Source organism: Malania oleifera, chromosome 6 (genome assembly GCF_029873635.1).
Source record: "Malania oleifera isolate guangnan ecotype guangnan chromosome 6, ASM2987363v1, whole genome shotgun sequence".
Classification (NCBI taxonomy): Eukaryota; Viridiplantae; Streptophyta; class Magnoliopsida; order Santalales; family Ximeniaceae; genus Malania; species Malania oleifera.
In genome coordinates, this window is record NC_080422.1 from 462,219 (window position 1) to 484,333 (window position 22,115).

Here is a 22,115-nt window from a genome sequence, read left to right on the forward strand (position 1 = left end):
TTTTTTGTTATTTGTTATTTGGATATTGTTTAAGGTATTTAATTTTTATTGAAGTCATTCATTTAATTAAATCAAGTCCGGTAGTTCTAAAAAAAATAAAATAAAATTTGTTTTCATTAAATTAGTTGTTTCCCTCTCTTAAAAATTTAATTTTTAATTGCAGCTTGATTTAGTTAGGTTCCTTTTCGTTAAAGTTTGTATTTTTATAATGTACGGGTATTGTTTAAGTTTTTAAATTATTAAATTTTGGTTCAAGTTCTTGATTTGTGTTAAAGATCTAGTTTTTATTGTGTGCGGTTGTGGCTATTGACTTTCCATCATTGCGTATTTTAATTTTGAGTTCAAAATTACCATCTTTAATTAATGCGTGTTTTGGTGTTTCCTTGAATAGATTAGGGTTTCCACTTTTGCTCCTTAATTCAATGTTTGTTAATTTTAGGGTTTTTAAATTGCCTGTTATTTTAATTGGTAAGAATAAATCTCAACAATCTTGAAAATCCTAAATCTGAACCGAGTTCAATACATTTTTATTTTTGATTGGGAGAACGTAAAATTTGAGATTAAAACGCATTTCCTAAGGAGACGAACTAGCCCTTGAGCTGAATATTACACGACGTAACTCCTATACTTGGGATAGCTTTCGAGCTGCTCATTTTTCGAGTGAGTTAAGTTTTTGGCGCCGTTGCCAGGGAATGTCGGTTTTAGTTTCAAATTAGCGTTTTTCCCGTCATTTTTATTAGTTTTATGAAAAAAAGAAAAAAAAAAAGTAGAAAACAAAAACAGAAAAAAAAAATTGAGTTTTGAAAAATGGCTACACCTGCACGGCGCACGATAATGGACTTTTTGCAACTTAAATATGTCACTGCATCCTCTTCCACTGTTTTTCCTAATTACGAGTTTAATTTTATGACGCAGCGTAGAAGGACGTCATTGCTACCCAAGTTCTATGGGACGGAATCTAAGTACCCCTATCAGCACTTAGCAGAGTTTGAATTCACCGGCAATATGTTTTTCCCTCATGCTAGAACTGATGAAGCTATTAGACTGAATTTATTTCTTACTACTTTGCAGGATAGGGCACGGATTTTGTTTCAGTCCTTGAGACCTAACTCTATCACTAATTGGTCTGATATGGAGCGTGAATTTCTGCATGCGTTTTGTCCCTCACAGAAAATTCAATTTTTGCAGGAATAAATTCTTAATTTTGTGCAACAGGATGAGGAGAGATTTCAGACTTGCTGGGAGTGATTTAAGGACCTGCTAAGTACTTGCCCACATCACGAGTTTGACTCATGGAGGTTATCTAATTATTTTAATACTGCTCTTACCCCTGATTGCAAGTATTTTGTCCAGACCATGTGCAATGGAGAACTCTTCAACAAGGATCCAGATTAGGTACTATAGTTCTTCGATTACTTAGCTGACTGTGTACCACAGTAGAATACACGATACGATCAGGCACCTTTGAGTGCACACCCTATCAGCACAATTAGTGGTAGAGAAACATATGAGCCAATATACCATCCAGATGATCCTCCGCTTTAATACCAGCCACAACAGATCCCTCAGAGTTGTACGCTGTCAGAATTCTTGAGGATTGCATAACACAGATGGCGAACATGCTCCAGCAGTTCATACAAACTCAAGTCAATCATAATAATGAATTGTGGGATACCATTAATGCGATAAGCACGCAGTTGGACATCTTAGAAAATAAAGAATTGCTCGCGGAATCTCAGCCTAGTCCTTAAGAGTACCAACAGCCACAACAACAAATGCACGATATTCCCTTTGAGACAGTAGAGACCACCATTACTCCAAGAAGCGAGAAAGAAGTTCCCCAACCTGAGATGCTCATCGTCGGGCAACTAGTTGTCCCAACACTAGAAGTTACAGTTGAAATAGATGAATTCAAAGAAAAATCAGAGGAAACAAGCCTAGAAGCGGAGCAATTAGTTAATGAGGAGACTGATACCAATACAGAGTACCAACCTGCGGTACCTCACTCTCAGATCCTAGAAACCATGGAACCATCACTGCTGCCTGAATAAAATGTAACGGAGCCCAATGTGGAAGCAGACCCCCACAGTGGTACGATGATTTGTACACCCGATAAAGAGGGTGACTAGGCTGGTGAGAGCCTCATTTTCAAGGAACCAGGTAAAACTTTTAATGTTAATGTTTCTAAAGAACTAAAGGTAATTGCTCCAATAACTTCCCATCACACGTTAGTTCGTAAAGAAGCAAATTTCATGGACACGATGTTGAATAAAGACCCTTTCTTGTCCACACACGAGGGTCGACCTGCGCACATATTATTTGGTATTTTGACACGCATTAATTCATTTGAGGCTGATTTTCGTGCAGGTATGAAGACTGATCGATTGTGGCGGCTCAAATTTGGAGAACCGCCGGTGCAATTTATAGACCTGCAGCCACCAGACGAAATTCCTCCTGAGCCTCCACCAGACAATTGTGATGTTTTTCTTTTCCTTTTGTTTTATCTTATTTTATTTTTAGTTAGTTTTCAGGTCCATTTTCTCATAGTTCAGTTTTTCTTTTCCATTACCCCGCTGTTCAGGTACACCTTACCTTTCCCATGCACAGTCTTTTCTATTTCCCCTATGCTTTCACATTAAGGACAATGTTCCAGTTTAGTTGGGTGGGGATGAGCATTCGCATGCAACACTGTGCACGTACACGTACCGGATTTTATATGGGTTTTATATTATTAAAAAAAATAAAAAAAATAAAAAAAATAAAAACAAAAAAAACAAAAAAAAATGAAAAAGATCAAAAAAAGATAGAGAAAGAAAGGAAGAGCACTGAGGAAGAACACTGCATTATGTCATGTGTAACACTGGTTCATACCTTTACATACTTGTGTATAACTTACGAATTACACACTTGAGTCAATCATGCGTAGTTTCTCTTTATATGATTTTGTAACTCCATGAAAAATTGATTGGTAGTACATTTGTGTTAGTCTGGCTATATAATTTTTTGTATTTACACGATATCTCACGAGGATAAATAAACAAATTCATGTGATTCATTGCACTTAGGGTTTCCTATAAGCACTGAGAGAACAATCGTGACGACTATGACACCTTGTGAGGTATTGTTGAGCCAATTATCGTTCTTTTGAGTTTTTGACGTCAGCTTAGAGTTCATGAAACTCAACTTTCCTTCTTTTTTTTTTTCTTTGGATATCCTTTGTACACTAGTCTATGTTTTGATTTGCTAGCCTAAAGGTGACACCTAGTGGGGAGATAGAAACCTAGGTCTTGTAGCCTACTCAAGGTGTGAAGGCTAAGCCACCCCTAGAGATAGACTTAATTCATGGACCCCTATTCGAGCTCAATTCCCATTGATTGTTTGAAGATTACAAAAGAAGTGTTAAGATTGTCCTAATTGATCAAGAAAAGACAAAAAATAAAGAATGAGCAAAAGAAAGAACAAGAAATACACATGTGCATGAAATGAAATGTCAATGTCGGTCCACATACATATCACAAAAAGTCAAGGACATGACACATATTTTTCACGTATGAAGATTCTTCAACCAATTAATGCCTCAGATGTATTCACGACAAGTTTGTGAGAAATTTGATCTAGAGTGGTTTCGGTTGGATATGGCGAGTAGGTGAGAAGATGCTAGGGTGAAGGACCTGACACCTCATAGATAGGTTAGATCCTTTCCAGACTAGTCCACTCCATATACTTAGTGTTTGTTCCTTTTAATATGTGGGATGTTTGATCGCGACACTCCTCCTCACATATGATGAGTGAACCCATCTTCTTTGAGTGTTCCTGAGGGTATACTAGTTAAGCCGAGTCACAACGACCATTCTGTAGGTGTCCATTGGCATCCTAGGTGTACTGAGTCACATACATCACACACACCTCGAGAGCTTACCTGTTTATATTCGAACTTATATGACTGCATTAACTCTGAATTGTGCCGCTGATTAACTTCATGTGAGTATATTGTTCCTGGATGACATTTAAACAATGAAATTTGCATAAGTGACGTGCTTTGGAGAATGTGCATTGAATATGAACGGGCCTGTGTGAAATTCAGTTATATTCTTGTATGTGAAACGGTATGATTGTGTCGCATGTGCATCAATTTCATGTCCACTGGAGGTCATAGTTATGCGCACTACCCTGAAAGTCATTCACGTCATTTGCTAGAGACTAGCAAAACGTTAGTTAGGAGGTGTGATTACGCGTCAAAACTGCGTAATTGGGCACTTTAACCCGGTCCTTAAGGCTTAATTTTTAATTAAATGTCCAAATTTGTCTAATATTTTAATAAAGTGTTATATTTATCATTCTTGAATTTTATTGCACCATTTATGAATTTTTGGTAATTTTTATCGCAGGAAAATTCTTAGGAACCAAAACCGATACCTGTTCGTATTTTGTGTATAACTTTTCCGTTCGAACTCTGATCGAGACAATTCAAATTTCTAGAAAAATAGGAAAGAATTATCTACAACGTTCATGTTTTGAGTCTTATGAGAAACAAGCTCCATGAAGGTCAAACTTAGCAGTGATCGCAGAGAGTAAAAATGAAGAAAAAACAAAAAGAAAAAATATGTATATATATATATGCTTAAGCTCTTGATGTGACCCGACCATGCATGGCTGGGTCGAATCCTCCATATGGGTCATGGATCTTAGGGCAACTCTCCCCTCCCCTTTTTAATCTTCTTCTTCCCCTTCTTTTCCCTTGTGCCCTGCGCACCCTCTCTCACTTCTCTTCTCTTCTCTTCTCTTCCTTTCTCTTCTTTCTTTTTTTTTTCCTGTCGTTATTTCTCTTCTTACTCTCCCTCTCTGATCCCTCTCTTGCTCTCCCTCTCTAATCTCTCCTCTTGTTTTCCCTGTTTCTTCTCCCTTGAACTCCACCCTCTTGCCACTGCTGCAACTCCCCGAGCCTCTGCAATTCCTTCTACCAACACACTAGCCTCCAGTCGAGACACCAGCCTCATACTTCAATTTAGATATCAAACACCCAAGTTGACCAAAAACTATTAAATCACATCACTTAAATTATTCTCCTTCAAACATTTTCCTCTACAAATCAATCAACCTAACATTCGAGTTCAAATTCCAAGTTCTAATTTCTCTACTCGGAAACATCACCATCGATAGATTTACCATGATTTTCTGAAACTACCAACTTCTTCAGAAAAACACAGAAGACCATCAAGGGATTTCTGCCCCCAAACTTACAAAACACAACTCAGAATTCCTAACGGTATCTTAATCTACCACACATTTCCATATACTCCAATTTAGATATCAAACACCCAAGTTGACCAAAAACCATTAAATCACATCTCTTAAATTATTCTCCTTCAAACATTTTCCTCTACAAATCAATCAACCTAACATTCGAGTTCAAATTCCAAGTTCTAATTTCTCTACTCGAAAACATCACTATCAATGGATTTACCATGATTTTCTGAAACTATCTATTTCTTCAGAAAAACACAGAAGGCCATCAAGGGATTTCTGCCCCCAAACTTACGAAACACAACTCAGAATTCCTAATGGTATCTTAATCTACCCATTTCTACCCTTATCTCAACTCAATCCTATACTCTGGTATAAATCATTCCTAACCTAATACTCTAACATTTTCATATCTAGGCGATGTGAAATTAATCACACTTCTAGTTGGACATTGCTCTAATACCATCTGTAACACCTCGACCCTCTACGTGGGCCCGGAATGCTACTAATCCATTTATTTACCTGATAATTTACATTATAATATCATGTACGCAATGGAAAACATAATTATAATCTTCCAACAAATATAATACCAAAGTTTTCTAAATCTATCTACATACCATAATAAACCATGCATCCACCTGTATTCCCATCTACATACATATCACCCAAAAATATTCAGTATTCACAATACCAGTATGTTTCACAATCATTCATAATATCTAGAAGACTTAAAACATAAAACATAAAATATTTACATTCCCAAAAACATCATTAAAATGTTTATATCTTTCTTTTCTTATATCTCTCAAAAATACTACAAAACCTCGAGCTCTCTAAGCTCGATCTCAAGGAGGTCCAAAAAAAAAATACATTTATATTCGAGTGAGACACATCTCAGTAAGGGAAGAAACAATATATTAAAACAGTGTGTGGCTAACATGAGTTTATATAACAAAATATTAATAACATTTGCAAAACACTTCCATAAACACTGAAATTATTCTCTGAAGCTAATCAAACACATGTAAAGGTTTAACCCACGAGATTACTTAAGGATAGGGGTGATTACCTGCCCATACAAGTAGCACCCCTCTCCTCTGATACCTAAGCAACCCAAAGGTCATTACTGATATAACGACCCAAATTTAGAATGATATTTAAATAATAAAGAGAGGGAAATGGAGACCGGAAACAGAAGGAGGCCGTTGACTTTGTCGACGAACGCTTTGCGTTCGTCAACGACATTGAACTTTGGGAGGAAAAAACAGAAAAAAAAAAAAAACTGATCAGCAAGACTTCGTCGATGAACACAGGGTTTCGTCGACGAAGGCTTAAGAGAATTTATCGATGAACACAGGAGGCTCGTCAACAAGAAAATACCGAGAGGGGTTTTTTAGCCGACTAAATTTCGTTGACAAGGGGTGTATTTCGTCGACAAAATTTGTGAAGGACTCGTCGACGAAGTACGGGTTCGTCGACGAAATTCCCTGTTCTATAAATATGGGAAAATCCGGATTTTTAAAGCTTCATTAAGAAGCTAACTCACACTCTCTCTCTCCCATTCGGTCCTCTCCCTTTCTTTCAACGATTTCGGGGCAAATTTACGTCGAATCGATCCGAAGTCACCACGACGCTCCTAGCGAGATTCTCTACAAGTCTGTTGGAGCAGATCGTCGGTGGAGTCAAGTTGGAAATCATCTCAAATACAGGACAAGACTTTTTACTCATTATTTGGACTTTTGACAGTTGAGAAAAGTGTTCTACACGTAGAAATATCAAAGTTTAATATTGGGAGTTTTCATTTCCAGGGGTGTTGATTGGGAACGTTGGGAATCATCCTTAAGTTGAGGTAAGGTTTTTTAAGCCAAATTTGACTTTGTGGCTGTTATAGAAAATGTTGTACGTACGAAAATACTGAAATTTAACATTGAGAATTTTCGGTTTCAGGGTATTGGTCAGGAAATCTTACGGGAGTTAGACTAGATTGTCTTAGGGTTTTCTCAGTAGTCAGGTAAGGGGATAAACTAAGCTAGTTTTGTTTTGAGAAAATGCATGTACATATATGTAGCATCTGGTTTCAGGAAAAATAAATATATTTATATATATGATTTATATTTGAAAAATACTGTTTAAACGATGATATGTTGAATACGTAGAAAATTTGTTCTGTGTGGCATGAGTATAAAAATGTTGTGAAATACCATTTTCTGGGAATGGGGATGATATGGATTTCTATGATGGAAAACCGGCGTACGGGCCAAGATATTTATATATATATATATATATATATATATATGTGTGTGATTTGCCAACGTACGAGCAGTGCTATGTGGATGAAATTTGCCAGTGTACGGGCTCTACTATGTGATTTTCTGGCGTACGGGCCAAGCTATGATAAAATATGAAATTCCGGCGTACGGGGCGATGATTTTCATGATATATGTATATGTGAAAAATGATATGATTGATTTGATAATTATTGATATGAGATATCCATGTATCACGATTTTTAGTATATATATATGATATCAGAACCTGGTTTGCTTGGTCTAGGCTAGCACTTGCACGATACTGTTGCTATGTGTCCATGGTCTTCGTGATCATGATATTTTTTTTAACGCTGCTGTACGAAGTGGTGTGAGATTGGATGATAGATGTGGTTATTTTCAAGAAGTGTGCTGTTATCGCCCCTGGTGTACAGACCAGTCTGGGTAGACCCATCGGACCTACAGACTACTATTTGACTTGACAGTGGTCGGCTAACCATTGTTAGGTCCCGCCTTCGGGCCACACAACCTAGTCATGTGAGGGTAATACATGACAACAGCCAGCTAACCTACCAGGATTGTTTTTATGTTATTATTATTATGATATGAGATGAGAAATGTTTATGAAAATGTAGTATGTTCTGCCATGTTTTGATATACATATGTTTTCCCAGATTTGATAAATAGTACTAATTATGTTATATATATGACATATGTAGAACACAAAATACTCATGTTGCCACACACTGGTATTAGTTTATTTCCCTTACTGAGAGGTGTCTCACCACTAAATCTTATTAACTTTTCAGGAGCCCCGGATAGGAGAGCGAGAAAAGCCCCTCAAAATTAGTGTTGTTTATCTGCCCTCTGCGAAAGGTAAGTTTTTGGTAAGGATAGTTAGGTTTTGTGGGATTTGTCCCTTGATTCCATTTTTGGGATGTATATATGGAAGTACAGTGATTGTAGGAACTCTGGTATGTTGTGATGTATGATATGATATAAATATGATTGTACATTTTCTGCTGCGTAGGCTTCTGCTGTATGTTCTAATGTATCCCTGGTACCCACGGGTCCAGGAGGATTGTGACCTACTGAGTTGGAATGTGAGATGTGTAGTATTAATTTTATGATGATATTATTATTATTATTATATATATATATATATATATATATATATGGGGAAAAATGAGCAGGTCGTGACAACTGAAGCATACCAAGGCACTCACCTTACTTAGTAAGCCCTCAAGTATTAGATTAACTTCGTACTCACACAGTTCAAACAAAAGTTTACCAGCAAAGGCCCCAAGGATAGGGAAATCTACCCGCCCATACAAGTAGGTTCCCTCTACCCTAGTACGTTATGCAGCTACTGCCACATCTGAAGTTACTAGTGCACTCGCCGTACTCAACAAACCCTTAGGCGAAGAGTACGCCTTGCTCAATCATAACATGTTCTAATAGCATAAATACTTCTAATAACATATTACATTATTCTTTTTGCCATTATTCAATCATTCACATCCATTCTTGTTCATAACTTACACATAGCATTACATTTCACTTTAAGTGACTCTTTCCATTCATATCGTTCACGTTTCACATTTCATTCCTTTATCATTTCATTGTCATTACATTGCATTTTCCTTTCTTTCCTTCGTACTACAGCTGGTCTTTAGCCATCACCTGTTAGTCTACAACTCCTTTTAGCTGTCATCATTTAGTCTATACAAAAGTGTGTTAGAATCTGCTAACATAGCTGTCTTTCAGTTGTTTTACATTTACATGGTTGCATTTAACATACACAAGCAATATAGTCCATATCATATTTTATTCTCAATGCTTTACTTACTCAGTCTGCATCTTATACATTTAACATATATTTGCATAGAATTTACATTTACTCATGTTACACAATTTAACGGTAAAATTCATATATATTCCTGTAAAATAGACCAACTCACATTTAACATTTATATGTTGAAAATACATTTCATTTCTTACATAATTCCTTAGAAATTACTTTTCACTTTCATTCGTTTACTTTCACATATACATAGCTATATAAGTAGTTCTAGGCTCAGAAAACATAATTTTACATGGTTGACATTTTATAATTCACACCAAAACATACATATAATGTAACATAATTTGTTACCTTTAATTTCATAAAATATGATTTAATATATAATTTTTCCTTACCTGATTTCTTGAACTACGCCAATAGGGACCCCGAAAAATAACTGCGGCACTCACCCGGACCCTGAATAAAAAATCCTAATTCCATTAAATTAATCTTAAATAAAATACTATTTTAATATTTCCTAAACCCTTAAATATCAAATAAACAGTTATACCCTCAAATATAACCAATTCGTCAAATTTTCCAAATCCCAGTCTTGCATTGGAGTGGAGCTTAGAAAACCCCAATTGAAAATTTACTTATGTCAAAATGACGACGATCATGACTAGGACCCCGTGGTGGTGTCTAATCGTCGATTTGACTGAAGATCTAAGAAAAAATTGAGAAATTATGGAAAAATTATCTTACCCAGGATGGTGCCTACGCCACTCCCACGGCAAATCTGCTTCAGTAGAAATGTCAGTGGCGAAGTTAGGAATCCAACGGCACCTTCCGTTTCCCGATCGGCACTTGTTAAGTCGATGAAATCAAGGAGAGAGAGAAGGAGGACATAGGAGTGAGAGAAACTGTGAGAGACTAAGAGATTTGTGAGCGTGATTAGGGATGGCGTAGAGATTTCAATTGAATTAAATTTCAAATTGAAATCCAATTCATTTAATTCAACCATTTGATCATTTTATGTTTTATATATATATATATATACCTTAACCTTATACATATATACCCATTATATTATTTACGTAATTAATTCAATTAAATAATAATTAATTAATTAATAATTAATCTAATTTCATTTTATTTCATAGCATTTCTTTTTACTTGTTTATCTAATACATTAATTTAATAATGTTTAATTAATTAATTGATTGATACTTTTAATTAATTATTTATTTTTTTTAATAATAATTTTCTTCCCGGGTTATTACACCGCAAGCATATGCAACTCAGCTACTAGTCTGATTGCCCTTACCTAGAGGGGTATATTCTCCTGATAAGATCACCCTACACCTTTCAGCACATGTGTGGGCGCACATGGCCACATAACAAATCACTAACAATAGTATCGTGCTCACAATACACTAGTCCCCAGGATTCCTAAAGCATATCATGCAATTTAGATAATAGAAATCACCATTTAAAACATCAATTCACATATATTTCCTATTATTCCAAAAACCTAACCCCTGGCCACAAAATACAACCCGCCTCAAAGCCGTTTACACAAAACCCCGGCCACTAGCCGTTATTTCAAATTCCTAGATTTCATAAATAGTTCTAGTATTTTCGCAAACATTTTCAGTATTTCTCAAACAATTCAGAATTTCACAAACAATTCAATATTTCAAAATCCCAAATCCAGATATACAATAATTCATATCAACTAAATTATCTGCCGCACAATTCCCACATTTTAACATAACCATATTAACAAACAAGCTTTCCACCGTTCATTTTATACAAAAATATCATACCATATATCCTAAGTTTGTAAAATCCATTTCAAATGGTTGATTTTCATAATAACCTTTAAAATTTTAAATAAATAAATAAATAAAAATTTAATCCGTTCATATTTAATAAAATTCCAACTTAACTTAATCCCTTTACCTAATTCTTGAAAAGCCCGATAAAACCTCAACCTACGCCCCATGGCGTTCAAAACCCCTAAAACCCTGAAATTCAAACTTTACCATATTATTCATCACAATCCTTGAGTAAATTCTCCTAAAATCCCCCTAGATTCTGAATACCCTAAATAGTCTATTAAAAGCCTAAATTGTTAAACTTACCCCCGATTTTGGATTGGTGCCCCGAATGTCATGCCCCGAACCCTCAAGTGGGTCCCAGGTGTAAATAAAGTAACCTAACCCGTCTCTGTATCAATTTAAAACATGCATGATACGATGCAAAAGAGGGTCCGACCCCGTGGGGTGAACAGATGCCCACATACATACATACAACCATCCATATTCATCCAAAGTACGCAGCGAAATACGGTCTTTTATACAATAACAGTATCATACCAGAGTCTATACAAGCTAGGATATATATTCCCGTAATACAAAACATACCCCAGGTGTCAACAAAAACCATCCCGATAACCTAGGTACCAAAAACCCGTACCTAGTAGGTACTAGCAGTAGCTAATGACACCCTTACTCCCAGATGCTAGGATGCTAATTACGGCTACCTAAAGGACCTGAAAAACATTGTACGTACATTCGAGGTGAGACATCTATCAGTAAGGAAGAAAACAGGTTATATTAGTGTGTGGCATACTAGTATTATTTTACATATTTCATAACACTACAAAATACGATACAGTTTGAAATATTTACATACAGTTTCATATAGTTCCATATAGTTCTAGTATTTTCACAAAAACCCATTCTAGTACATACGATACCCAAAACATACGGTCAATGTCGTCACACTAGTTCGCAACTACACAAGGTCACCTTGTCTCACAGCGATTACATTGCTACATACGCAACTACAATGTGACGACTCAGGCCCAATAGTGATTACATTGTGCCATACGCAACTACACAAGGTCACCTAGTCTCACATTGATTACATTGCTACATACGCAACTACAATGCGATGACTCAGATCCAATAGTGATTACATTGCTACATACGATGTAGAACACACCTCTCGGTGACCAGTCAGAACATCCTGGTGATATTTCACACCCCGAATATAGAGCTGACCACTCTCGCCCATGGTAGTGAACTGATACATGGCTGTTTTACAAATCCCTGGAATCATTTTGGAACTCACGTTCCTAAACATTTTAGTGTATTTTTAATTAGCCGTCACATAACTATTTTACAAATACCTGGTTCAAATACATACAACCATACATACCGCACTTATTTGGTTTACGGAAAATCATTTCGTTTACAAATTTAAGTATACAGCTTACCGATCCTGATTTTGAAAATGAACTGATATAAACAAAATCCCCTTACCTTAACCCGAATTCCAACTATGAACTCTACGGTCCCCAAAACTACGAACCGAGACTCCAAAACCTAGAAACCACAGTACAATACATGCTTACAATCCGTACCACTACACATATACTGAATCAGAAACGAAAATCGAGTCTTATCTTGATTTTAGCCCGAAACCCAAAATTGCTCAAAATGAGATTCTGATCCACTAGAAATGTAGAAAATCCTTCACTGATCCTCCCAGTAACTTTGGATTTACAAACCGAGCAACGATTGGCAAAAGAAAACTAGAGAGAGAGAGAGTGTGTAAGGAGAGTTCTAGAGAGAGAGAGAGAGAGTTTGGGGAAAACTTAGCCCCAAAGCAACCCAAAAATACCTTTTATAGGCCTTTGACCCGAGGGGATTCGTCGACGAATTGGGGTCCTCGTCGACGAATTCTTCATTAGCCTCATCGACGAGTTAGATATTTCACATTTTCCTAGACAAGCTTCTGAATTTCGTCGACGAGAAGCCTTCAACCTTCGTCAAAGAATTGTGGCCTCGTCGATGAAATATGTACAATTCCATTTTTACCCCCTTTTTACATAATAAGTCCATACATCACGGTTCGGGCTCTTACAACCTCCCCTCCTTACAAAAATTTCGTCCTCGAAATTTGTAATCTCTCGATACAAACACATTCATACTACTAACTACATACATCCTCTAGAGAATACGGTGGCCATTTATACACAGCCCTGTTACAATACATACATATATACTCTTCCTCACTTATGGTGGAGGAATACCGTGGTTACATACATACACGGTCTCGGGAGCTTACAATTTAACATGACATCTCCTAAAGACTAACCACTAACTACAATATGATAACAGAGGTTTACATACATACATACATACTCATACCACCCTACTATCCAAGTACTACTCAGAACAACTGTGGATACTTCCAACGTATTTCCGCTTCCAGTTCCCAAGAAGCTTCTTCAACCTCGTGGTTTCGCTACAATACCTTCACCAATGGTATTTTTTTGGTACGAAACTTCTGAACTTTACGGTCCAGAACCTGAACAGGTATTTCCTCATACGCTTAAGTATCCTCAATTTCCAACTCATCATAACTGATAACGTGAGATAGATCCAACACGTACCTTCTTAGCATGGATACGTGAAACACATCGTGGACCTTCGAGAGTACTGGGGGTAGTGCAACTCTATAGGCAACCGGACCCACTCGCTCAATGACCTCGAATGGTCCGATATACCTCGGGCTCAACTTGCCCTTCCTTCCGAATCTCATCACTCCCTTTATCGGAGCGATTCTAAGGAATACTTTACCCCCTACCTCGAATTCCAACTCATGGCGGCGAACATCCGCGTAACTCTTCTGCCGACTCTGAGCCGATATAATCCTTTCCTGAATCAAACCTACCTTCTCAGATGTCTGCTGCACGAGTTCAAGTCCTAAAACCTGACGTTCACCGACCTCATCCCAATACAAAGGAGATCGACACCTCCGACCATACAAAACCTCAAACGGTGTCATCCCTATACTGCCCTGGAAGCTATTGTTATAGGCAAACTCCACTAGTGGCAGAAACTGAATCCAACCACCACCGAAGTCCAATACACAAGCCCGTAACATATTCTCCAAGGTTTGTATTGTCCTCTTCGACAGTCCATCAGTTTGGGGGTGGAACGCTGTACTGAAAGTAAGCTTCGTCCCCAATGCTTCCTACAAGCTCTTCCAAAATTGAGAAGTAAACCTCGAATCCCGATCTGAAACAATGGACACCGGTACCCCATGCAATCTCACAATCTCATGCACGTACATATCAGTTAGCCTACTCAAAGGGTAGCTTACCTTCCTTAGTACAAAGTGAGCAGATTTCGTCAACCTGTCAACAATTACCCAAATAGCATTCTGCTCGTGAAGCGCTGGCGGTAATCCGGTAATAAAGTCCATGGAAATGTGCTCCCACTTCCACACCGAAATAGGCAAAGGCTACAACGGCCCTGCCGGCCTCTGATGTTCAGCTTTCACCTACTAACATGTCAGACACTGCTCCAAAAATCGGGCAATATCCCTCTTCATACCACTCCACCAAAAGGACTCACGCAAATCCCGATACATCTTTGTACTGCCCGGATGTACCGTATATAGAGAACGATGCGCTTCCTCTAGAATCATCCTCCTAATCCCATCGTCGTTTGGAACACACAGCCTGGTCCCAAATCTCAACACACCTCTGTTAGAGATGTTAAAATCCACAGCCAAACCCTGCTACACTTTCTCCACAATCTCAGCTAACTCTGCATCAGTAGCCTGCGCAGTTTTAATGCGCTCAAACAAGGTTAGTTGGATCACCAAGCTTGCAATGAAAGCCTGATGATCACCAGACACCAACTCTACACCAAGGCTTTCTAGCTTTTCTGACATGATGCTGAGCTACAACTGCAGTTACTGTTGCATGCTCGGACTTTCGACTCAACGCATCTGCCACCACATTAGCCTTTCCCGGGTGATAACTGATCGTGCAATTATAATCCTTAATCAACTCTAGCCACCGCCTCTGCCTCATATTCAGCTCCTTCTGCGTGAAAAAGTACCTGACGCTTTTGTGGTCAGTGAAAATCTCACACTAAACACCGTACAGGTAATGTCTCTAGATCTTTAGGGCATAAACTACAGCAGCCAATTCCAAATCATGCGTAGGGTAATTCTTCTCATACTCCTTAAGTTGCCAAGAAGCATAAGCTACCACCTTACCCTATTGCATAAGCACACATCCCAAACCTTTTAGGGACGCGTCGCTATAAATCACAAAACCCCCATTCCCCGAAGGAATGGTCAATACTGGAGCAGTAAGCAGCCGGTGCTTCAACTTGAGAAAACACTGCTTGCAATCACTAGCCCAGTCAAACTTCACTCCCATCTTAGTCAATCGTGTCAGAGGTCGAAACAATTTAGAGAATCCCTCCACGAACCGACGATAGTAACCCGCTAGTCCCAGAAAACTCCGAACCTCCTACACATTCTTCGGTCTAGCCCAGTCGACCACAGCTTCGATCTTGCTAGGATCAATAGAGATACCGCCCTCAGACACCACATGGCCTAAGAACGCAACTTGATTCAACCAGAACTCACACTTCTTCAACTTAGCATTCAACTTTTTCTCCCGTAGAATCTGTAACACTAACCTCAAATGTTCTACATGCTCTTCCGTACTCCTCGAGTATACCAGAATGTCGTTGATGAATACCACTACGAATTGATCTAGGTACTCATGAAAAACCTTGTTCATCAGATCCATGAATACCACCGGAGCATTTTTCAACCCAAAAGGCATGACTAAGAACTCGTAATGGCCATATCTGGTTTGAAAAGCAGTTTTGGCTACATCCTCCGCTTTAACCCTCACCTGATGATATCCTGACCGCAAATTAATCTTTGAAAAGACATGTGTTCCCTCCAATTGGTCAAAGAGATCATCTATATGAGGCAAAGGGTAACGATTCTTCACCATCATTTTGTTGATCTCACGGTAGTCAATGCTCGTACGCATCGACCCATCCTTCTTCTTCACAAATAATACTGGAGCTCCCCAGGGCGAAACACTCGGTCGAATGAATCCCCTGTCTAATAATTCCTACAACTACTCCTTCAACTCTCGAAGTTCCACTGGAGCCATCTGATACGGAGCTTTAGAGATCGGTGTCTTATCAGGCAGAAACTCTATCACAAACTCCACCTCACGATCCAGAGGTAAACAGGGTAAGTCGTCTGGAAACACATTCGGAAACTCGTTAACCACCCGAATGTCCTCAAGCCTCAACTCATCTCGCAGCAGTTCCTTCACGCAAGGTAGGTACCTTTGACAACCATCCAAGAGTAACCTCCTCGCCTGTAATGCTGATAAAATCTATGGCGTTGAATGCACACATGATCCCTCAAATTCATACTCTTGCTCCCCAAGAGGTCTGAATACTACTATCTTCCTATGACAATCAATCACTACATAGCTAGAGAACAACCAATCCATTCCAAGTATGACGTCGAAACCTAACATGTCGTATACCACAAGATTTGTCGGTAGTAGTCTCTCCTGAATCACAACTGGGCATTTTCTTAATATCTTACTAGAAGGCGTTACACTCCCAGTAGGCGTAGTCACAGACAATATTTCATTCATCACAACAGATTTCGCCCCACACAATTTCACAAAACTAGCAGATATGAACGAATGAGTTGCCCCCGAATCAAATAAAACAACAGCTCTATTCGAAAGCAATAACATGGTGTCTGTCACCACATTCCCAGCGTGTTCCGCATCTGCTGGAGTAAATGAATACACTCTCGCCGGAGCCGTGGTTGCCAAGTGGTTCCCTCGAGGCATCTGATTACTCCCACGGTTCTGGCTCTGTGCAGGCATAATCCTCCTCTGTTCCTGACAACTCTTTGCCATGTGGCCTGACTTGCCACAGTTGTAGCAAACACCCCAGAATGGCTGACATTCGCCATCATGCCATTTACGAAATTTGGCGCATGGTGCGAAGGATGGATCCCCCTAAGAACTCGGTCGCTCGGTGTTCTGTCGATAACCAGAGCTGTAATTCTTCTTCTTCTTCCACTAACTCTGCCAATGCCCACTCTGAGGACCAGAAGATACTGGCCTCTTCCCTGAACCTACACTACCTCATCTCCCCAAAGGTCGGTCTCAACTATGGTGGCTTTATCCACTAGGACAGAGAACTCACGGATCTGCAGCATCCCCACAAGACGGCGGATGTCTTTCCTCAGACCCCTCTTAAACCTCCGAGCCTTCTCGTGCTCATTCAGAACCAAGTACGGTGCAAATCGAGATAACTCGATAAATCTGGCAGCATACTTCTACACCATCAAAGTACCCTGTATTAGGCCCGAAAACTCATCGGCCTTCGCATCTCGAGTGGAGACCGAAAAGCATCTCTCGAAAAATACCTCCTTGAAACGACCCCATATCATACCAGATGAACCAGCTCTCTGCCTCTCCAGTAGGCTCACTGTTGTCCACCATCGCCCTGCCTCCCTAGTCAACTGGAAGGTAGCGTACAAGACCTTTTGCTTCTCAGTGCAATGGAGGACTCCCAAAATCCTCTTGGTTTTCTCAATCCAGTCCTCCGACACTATCGAATCAGGTCCTCCCATAAATGTCGAAGGGTGCATGCGTGCGAACCTCTCAATGGTGCACCCCGCATTGGTAGGAGAGCTCTCGCGTCTCCTAACACTCCGCCCAATCTCTCGGATCACTTGTCTGGCTAAACCACGTGACACAAAAGGAGACTCACCGCTCGCCGTCTCCTCGGAGCCACTCTCCAAGTTATTATCCTTAGGCTCCATTCTGAAAATAGACTAGGAATCGGTTAGAACTCCTATATCGTACACAGTTAACACAATCATAGACCTAATCATGTCAACTATTACTCTCCCAGGTCTAAACCTGTTCCGTCACACCGACACGAATCCATCAATGGTTTGCCCTACCTTTACTGGAATCGTCATTCTAGGAAAAACACGAAATACCGCCAACGCATCCCGATCTAGTAACAGAACAACCCTCCACCAACACTACCCATTTCCTACATCCTATACTCTGGTATGTACTCATAAATAAGCATAATCAAGTCTACAAGATCTAGTAACTTGGTTAGCTTTAATACCAAACTGTCACGCCCTGAACCCGCAATTAGGTCCCAGGTGTAAATAAAGTAACCTAACCTGTCTTTCTATCAATTTAAAACATACATGATACGATGCAAAAGAGGGTCGGACCCCATGGGGTGAACGGATGCCCACATACATACATACAACCATCCATACTCGTCTAAAGTACGCAGCGAAATACGGTCTTTTATACAATAATAGTATCATACCAAAGTCTATACAAGCTAGGATATATATTCCCGTAATACAAAACATACCCCAGGTGTTAACAAAAACCATCCCGATAACCTGGGTACCAAAAACCCGTACCTAGTAGGTACTAGCAATAGCTAATGACACCCCTACTCCCAAATGCTAGGATGCTAATTACGACTACCTGAAGGACCTGAAAAACATTGTACGTACATTCGGGGTGAGACACCTCTCAGTAAAGAAGAAAGCAGGTCATATCAGTGTGTGGTATACCAGTATTATTTTACATACTTCATGACACTATAAAATACGATACAGTTTGAAACATTTACATACAGTTCCAATATTTTCACAAAAGCTCATTCTAGTACATACGATACCCAAAACATACGGTTAGTGTCGTCACACTAGTTTGCAACTACACAAAGTCATCTCATCTCATAGCGATTACATTGCTTCATACGCAACTACAATGTGACGACTTAGGCTCAATAGTGATTACATTGCTCCATAATCAACTACACAAGGTCACCTTGTCTCACATGGATTACATTGCTACATACGCAACTATAATGCGACGACTCAAGCCCAATAGTGATTACATTGCTACATACGGTGTAGAACACACCCTTTGGTGACCAGCCGAAACATACTGGTGATATTTTCACACCCCAGATATAGAGCCAGCCACTCTCACCCACGGTAGTTAACCGATACATGGCTGTTTTACAAATCCCTGGAATCATTTTGGAACTCACGTTCCTATACATTTCAGTGTATGGTAATTAACCACCACATAGTTGTTTTACAAATACCTAGAACAAATACATACAACCATACATACCACACTTATTTGGTTTACGGTAAATCATATCGTTTACAAATTCAAGTATACAATTTATCCAAATATGAATTATGGTCACCTCAATAATACAGTTTTAACGAAACTAGCAGTTTTCCAAACCAAGTAGAAATGATACCCGAAATCCCCAATTTTTTTCGAAAACTGTAATCCAAAAATCCCATATTTTTACCCAATAGATTTCCCCAAATAAGTAGCCAAAACATACAAACTTACCGATCCTAATTTCTAAAATGAACTGATATAAACAAAATCCCCTTACCTTTACCCGAATTCCAACTACGAACTCTACAGTCCCCAAAACTACGAACCGAGACGCCAAAACCTACAAACCACAGTACAGTACATGCTTACAATCCGTACCACTACACATATACCGAATTAGAAACAAAAATCGAGTCTTACCTTGATTTTAGCTCGAAACCTGAAATCGCTCGAAACAAGATTCCAATCCGCTAGAAACGTAGAGAATCCTTCACCGATCCTTGCAGTAACTTTGGATTTACAAACCGGGCAATGATTGGCAAAAGAAAACTAGAGAGAGAGTGTAAGGGGAGTTCTAGAGAGAGAGAGAGAGAGAGTTTGGGGAAAACTTAGCCCCAAAGCAACCCAAAAATACCTTTTATAGGCCTTTGACCCGAGGGGATTTGTCGACGAATTGTGGTCCTCGTCGACGAATTCTTCACTAGCTTCATCGACAAGCCAGATATTTCACATTTTCCTGGACCTCTAGGCATTCACTCGTTGATGAGCTTCTGAATTTCATCGACAAGAAGCCTTCAACCTTCGCCGATGAATTGTGGCCTCGTCGACGAAATCTGTACAATTTCATTTTTACCCCCCTTTTATATAATAAGTCCATACATCACGGTTCAGGTTCTTACACCGGAGCTCCAACTCAAAAACTCACTTTAGTTAGATTGTAGAGAATCTCCCCACGAACCTCCTGACAATTTTCGTTCGTTAATTGGACTTAAGATTTAAGAAAAATTGAGGTAAGTGTGAAAATTAGCCTTACCCCAGGAGATATGCCTATGTCGTTCCCACAACAAATCTGCTCTAGTAGTAATGTCAGTGGCAGAGGTAGGAACCCAACGATATCTTCGGATTTCCGATCAGCCAAATATTGGAAAAGAAATTGAGGAGAGTAGAAGAGGAGACGAGAAGTGGGAAAGACAAGATTCGGGGTGGCTCTGTTTGCTGAACTGAGATTTCAATTGAAATCTCATGAAGTTTCAGCTTCCTTCTACCTTTTTGTTATATATATAATATATATTATTATAATTTTATATTATTATCATATTATATTATTTAATTAATAATAATTATTTTAAATTAAAAATTAATTACTTTAAATTTTTTAATTTTAATTTTAATTTTTTTAACTTTTTTTTTTTTTCATTTCCATGTTTATTATTTTTTGGGTCATTATAGTCTCAGGGCGATTTTGAACCCTTCGTGAGTTCGATCGACCAAGACAAAGGTTTGGTTTGCCGAACTTTGAATTTCGATCGACCGAGCTCATTTTGAACTACAAGTTCGGTCGGCCGAGGAAGGTGGAAAAGAGGTACATTTGATGTTTGGTCGATCGAGGAAGCTCAGTTAAAAAATGGGGCGGTTAACCGAGCCAAGTCAAATATTTGACTTCTACCTGTTTGGTCAACTGAAGTGTTTATAACACGGATCGGTCGGTCGACCGAGACTTAGTCAAACGTTGACTCTGTGGCTTATGGTTTGTTCGGTCGACTGGACTTTTAATTTAAGCCTAAAAATATAGTGTCGATCAACCGAAGTCTTTGTTAAATCCATTTTGTCCCTTAAGCTTTTTCAACCCTGTGTGAGTAAGCTGTGACATTTTATCTTAATGGTATTGATTCCTATGAGTCAATTTATGGTCCATTGAGCATTAGAACCCTATCATGCATGTAGATGCATCGTTCAGACCATATTAATATTACAGACCCAAATAAACTAAATGCAGTTACAATTTGAAAGATTTGTCTTCATTCCTTTTGTGCTTCATATAGCCATGCCGTGTGCCAGGTGATGTTGAATTTCAGCTCCTCATGACTTTTATGTTATCCTTACCATCCGTGCATGCAAAGTGATAATCCTACTCACATTCTGAATGCACAGGTAAGATACTTTATATTTCTTATAATCAAAATGAGGTAAGACTCAAAAATTCAACAGTGTAAGTTCAACTTTACTTGATTTATTAGTAAAAAGTTAATTGTATAAAGGGTATGTTTATAATATTTTAAAAACTCATGTTGCCACATATTGATAATAATTTATTCCGTCTTACTGAGAGATGTCTCACCCCATTATTATCGAATATTTTTCAGATGCCATGAGGAACATAACAATAATCAGAGTAGCGCAGTGGAAGCGTGTGTGGGATAAAATGTTTTATTTATAATAGATATTTAATTAAATTATGCTTTTTATGTATTCAGACTATTTTTTTAGGGATATGTAAATTGTGATATTAGAAATGATATTGTTATTGTATTAGGATAATTTAATACTCTGATAATTATTATGGAGGTTTTTTGCTGTATGAAATATTTAGGTTATTACAGGTGATATTAGAAAAATTTAAGCGAAATTTGTTGGGTGTCCACAACATCAACCTTATCTTCTATTATTCAATTAATCTCTTTAATCATCATATCTTTAAATTTTACTATATTTTCTTTATTCAAACTCAACCACCTAATTCTTGTGCATTGATTTATAT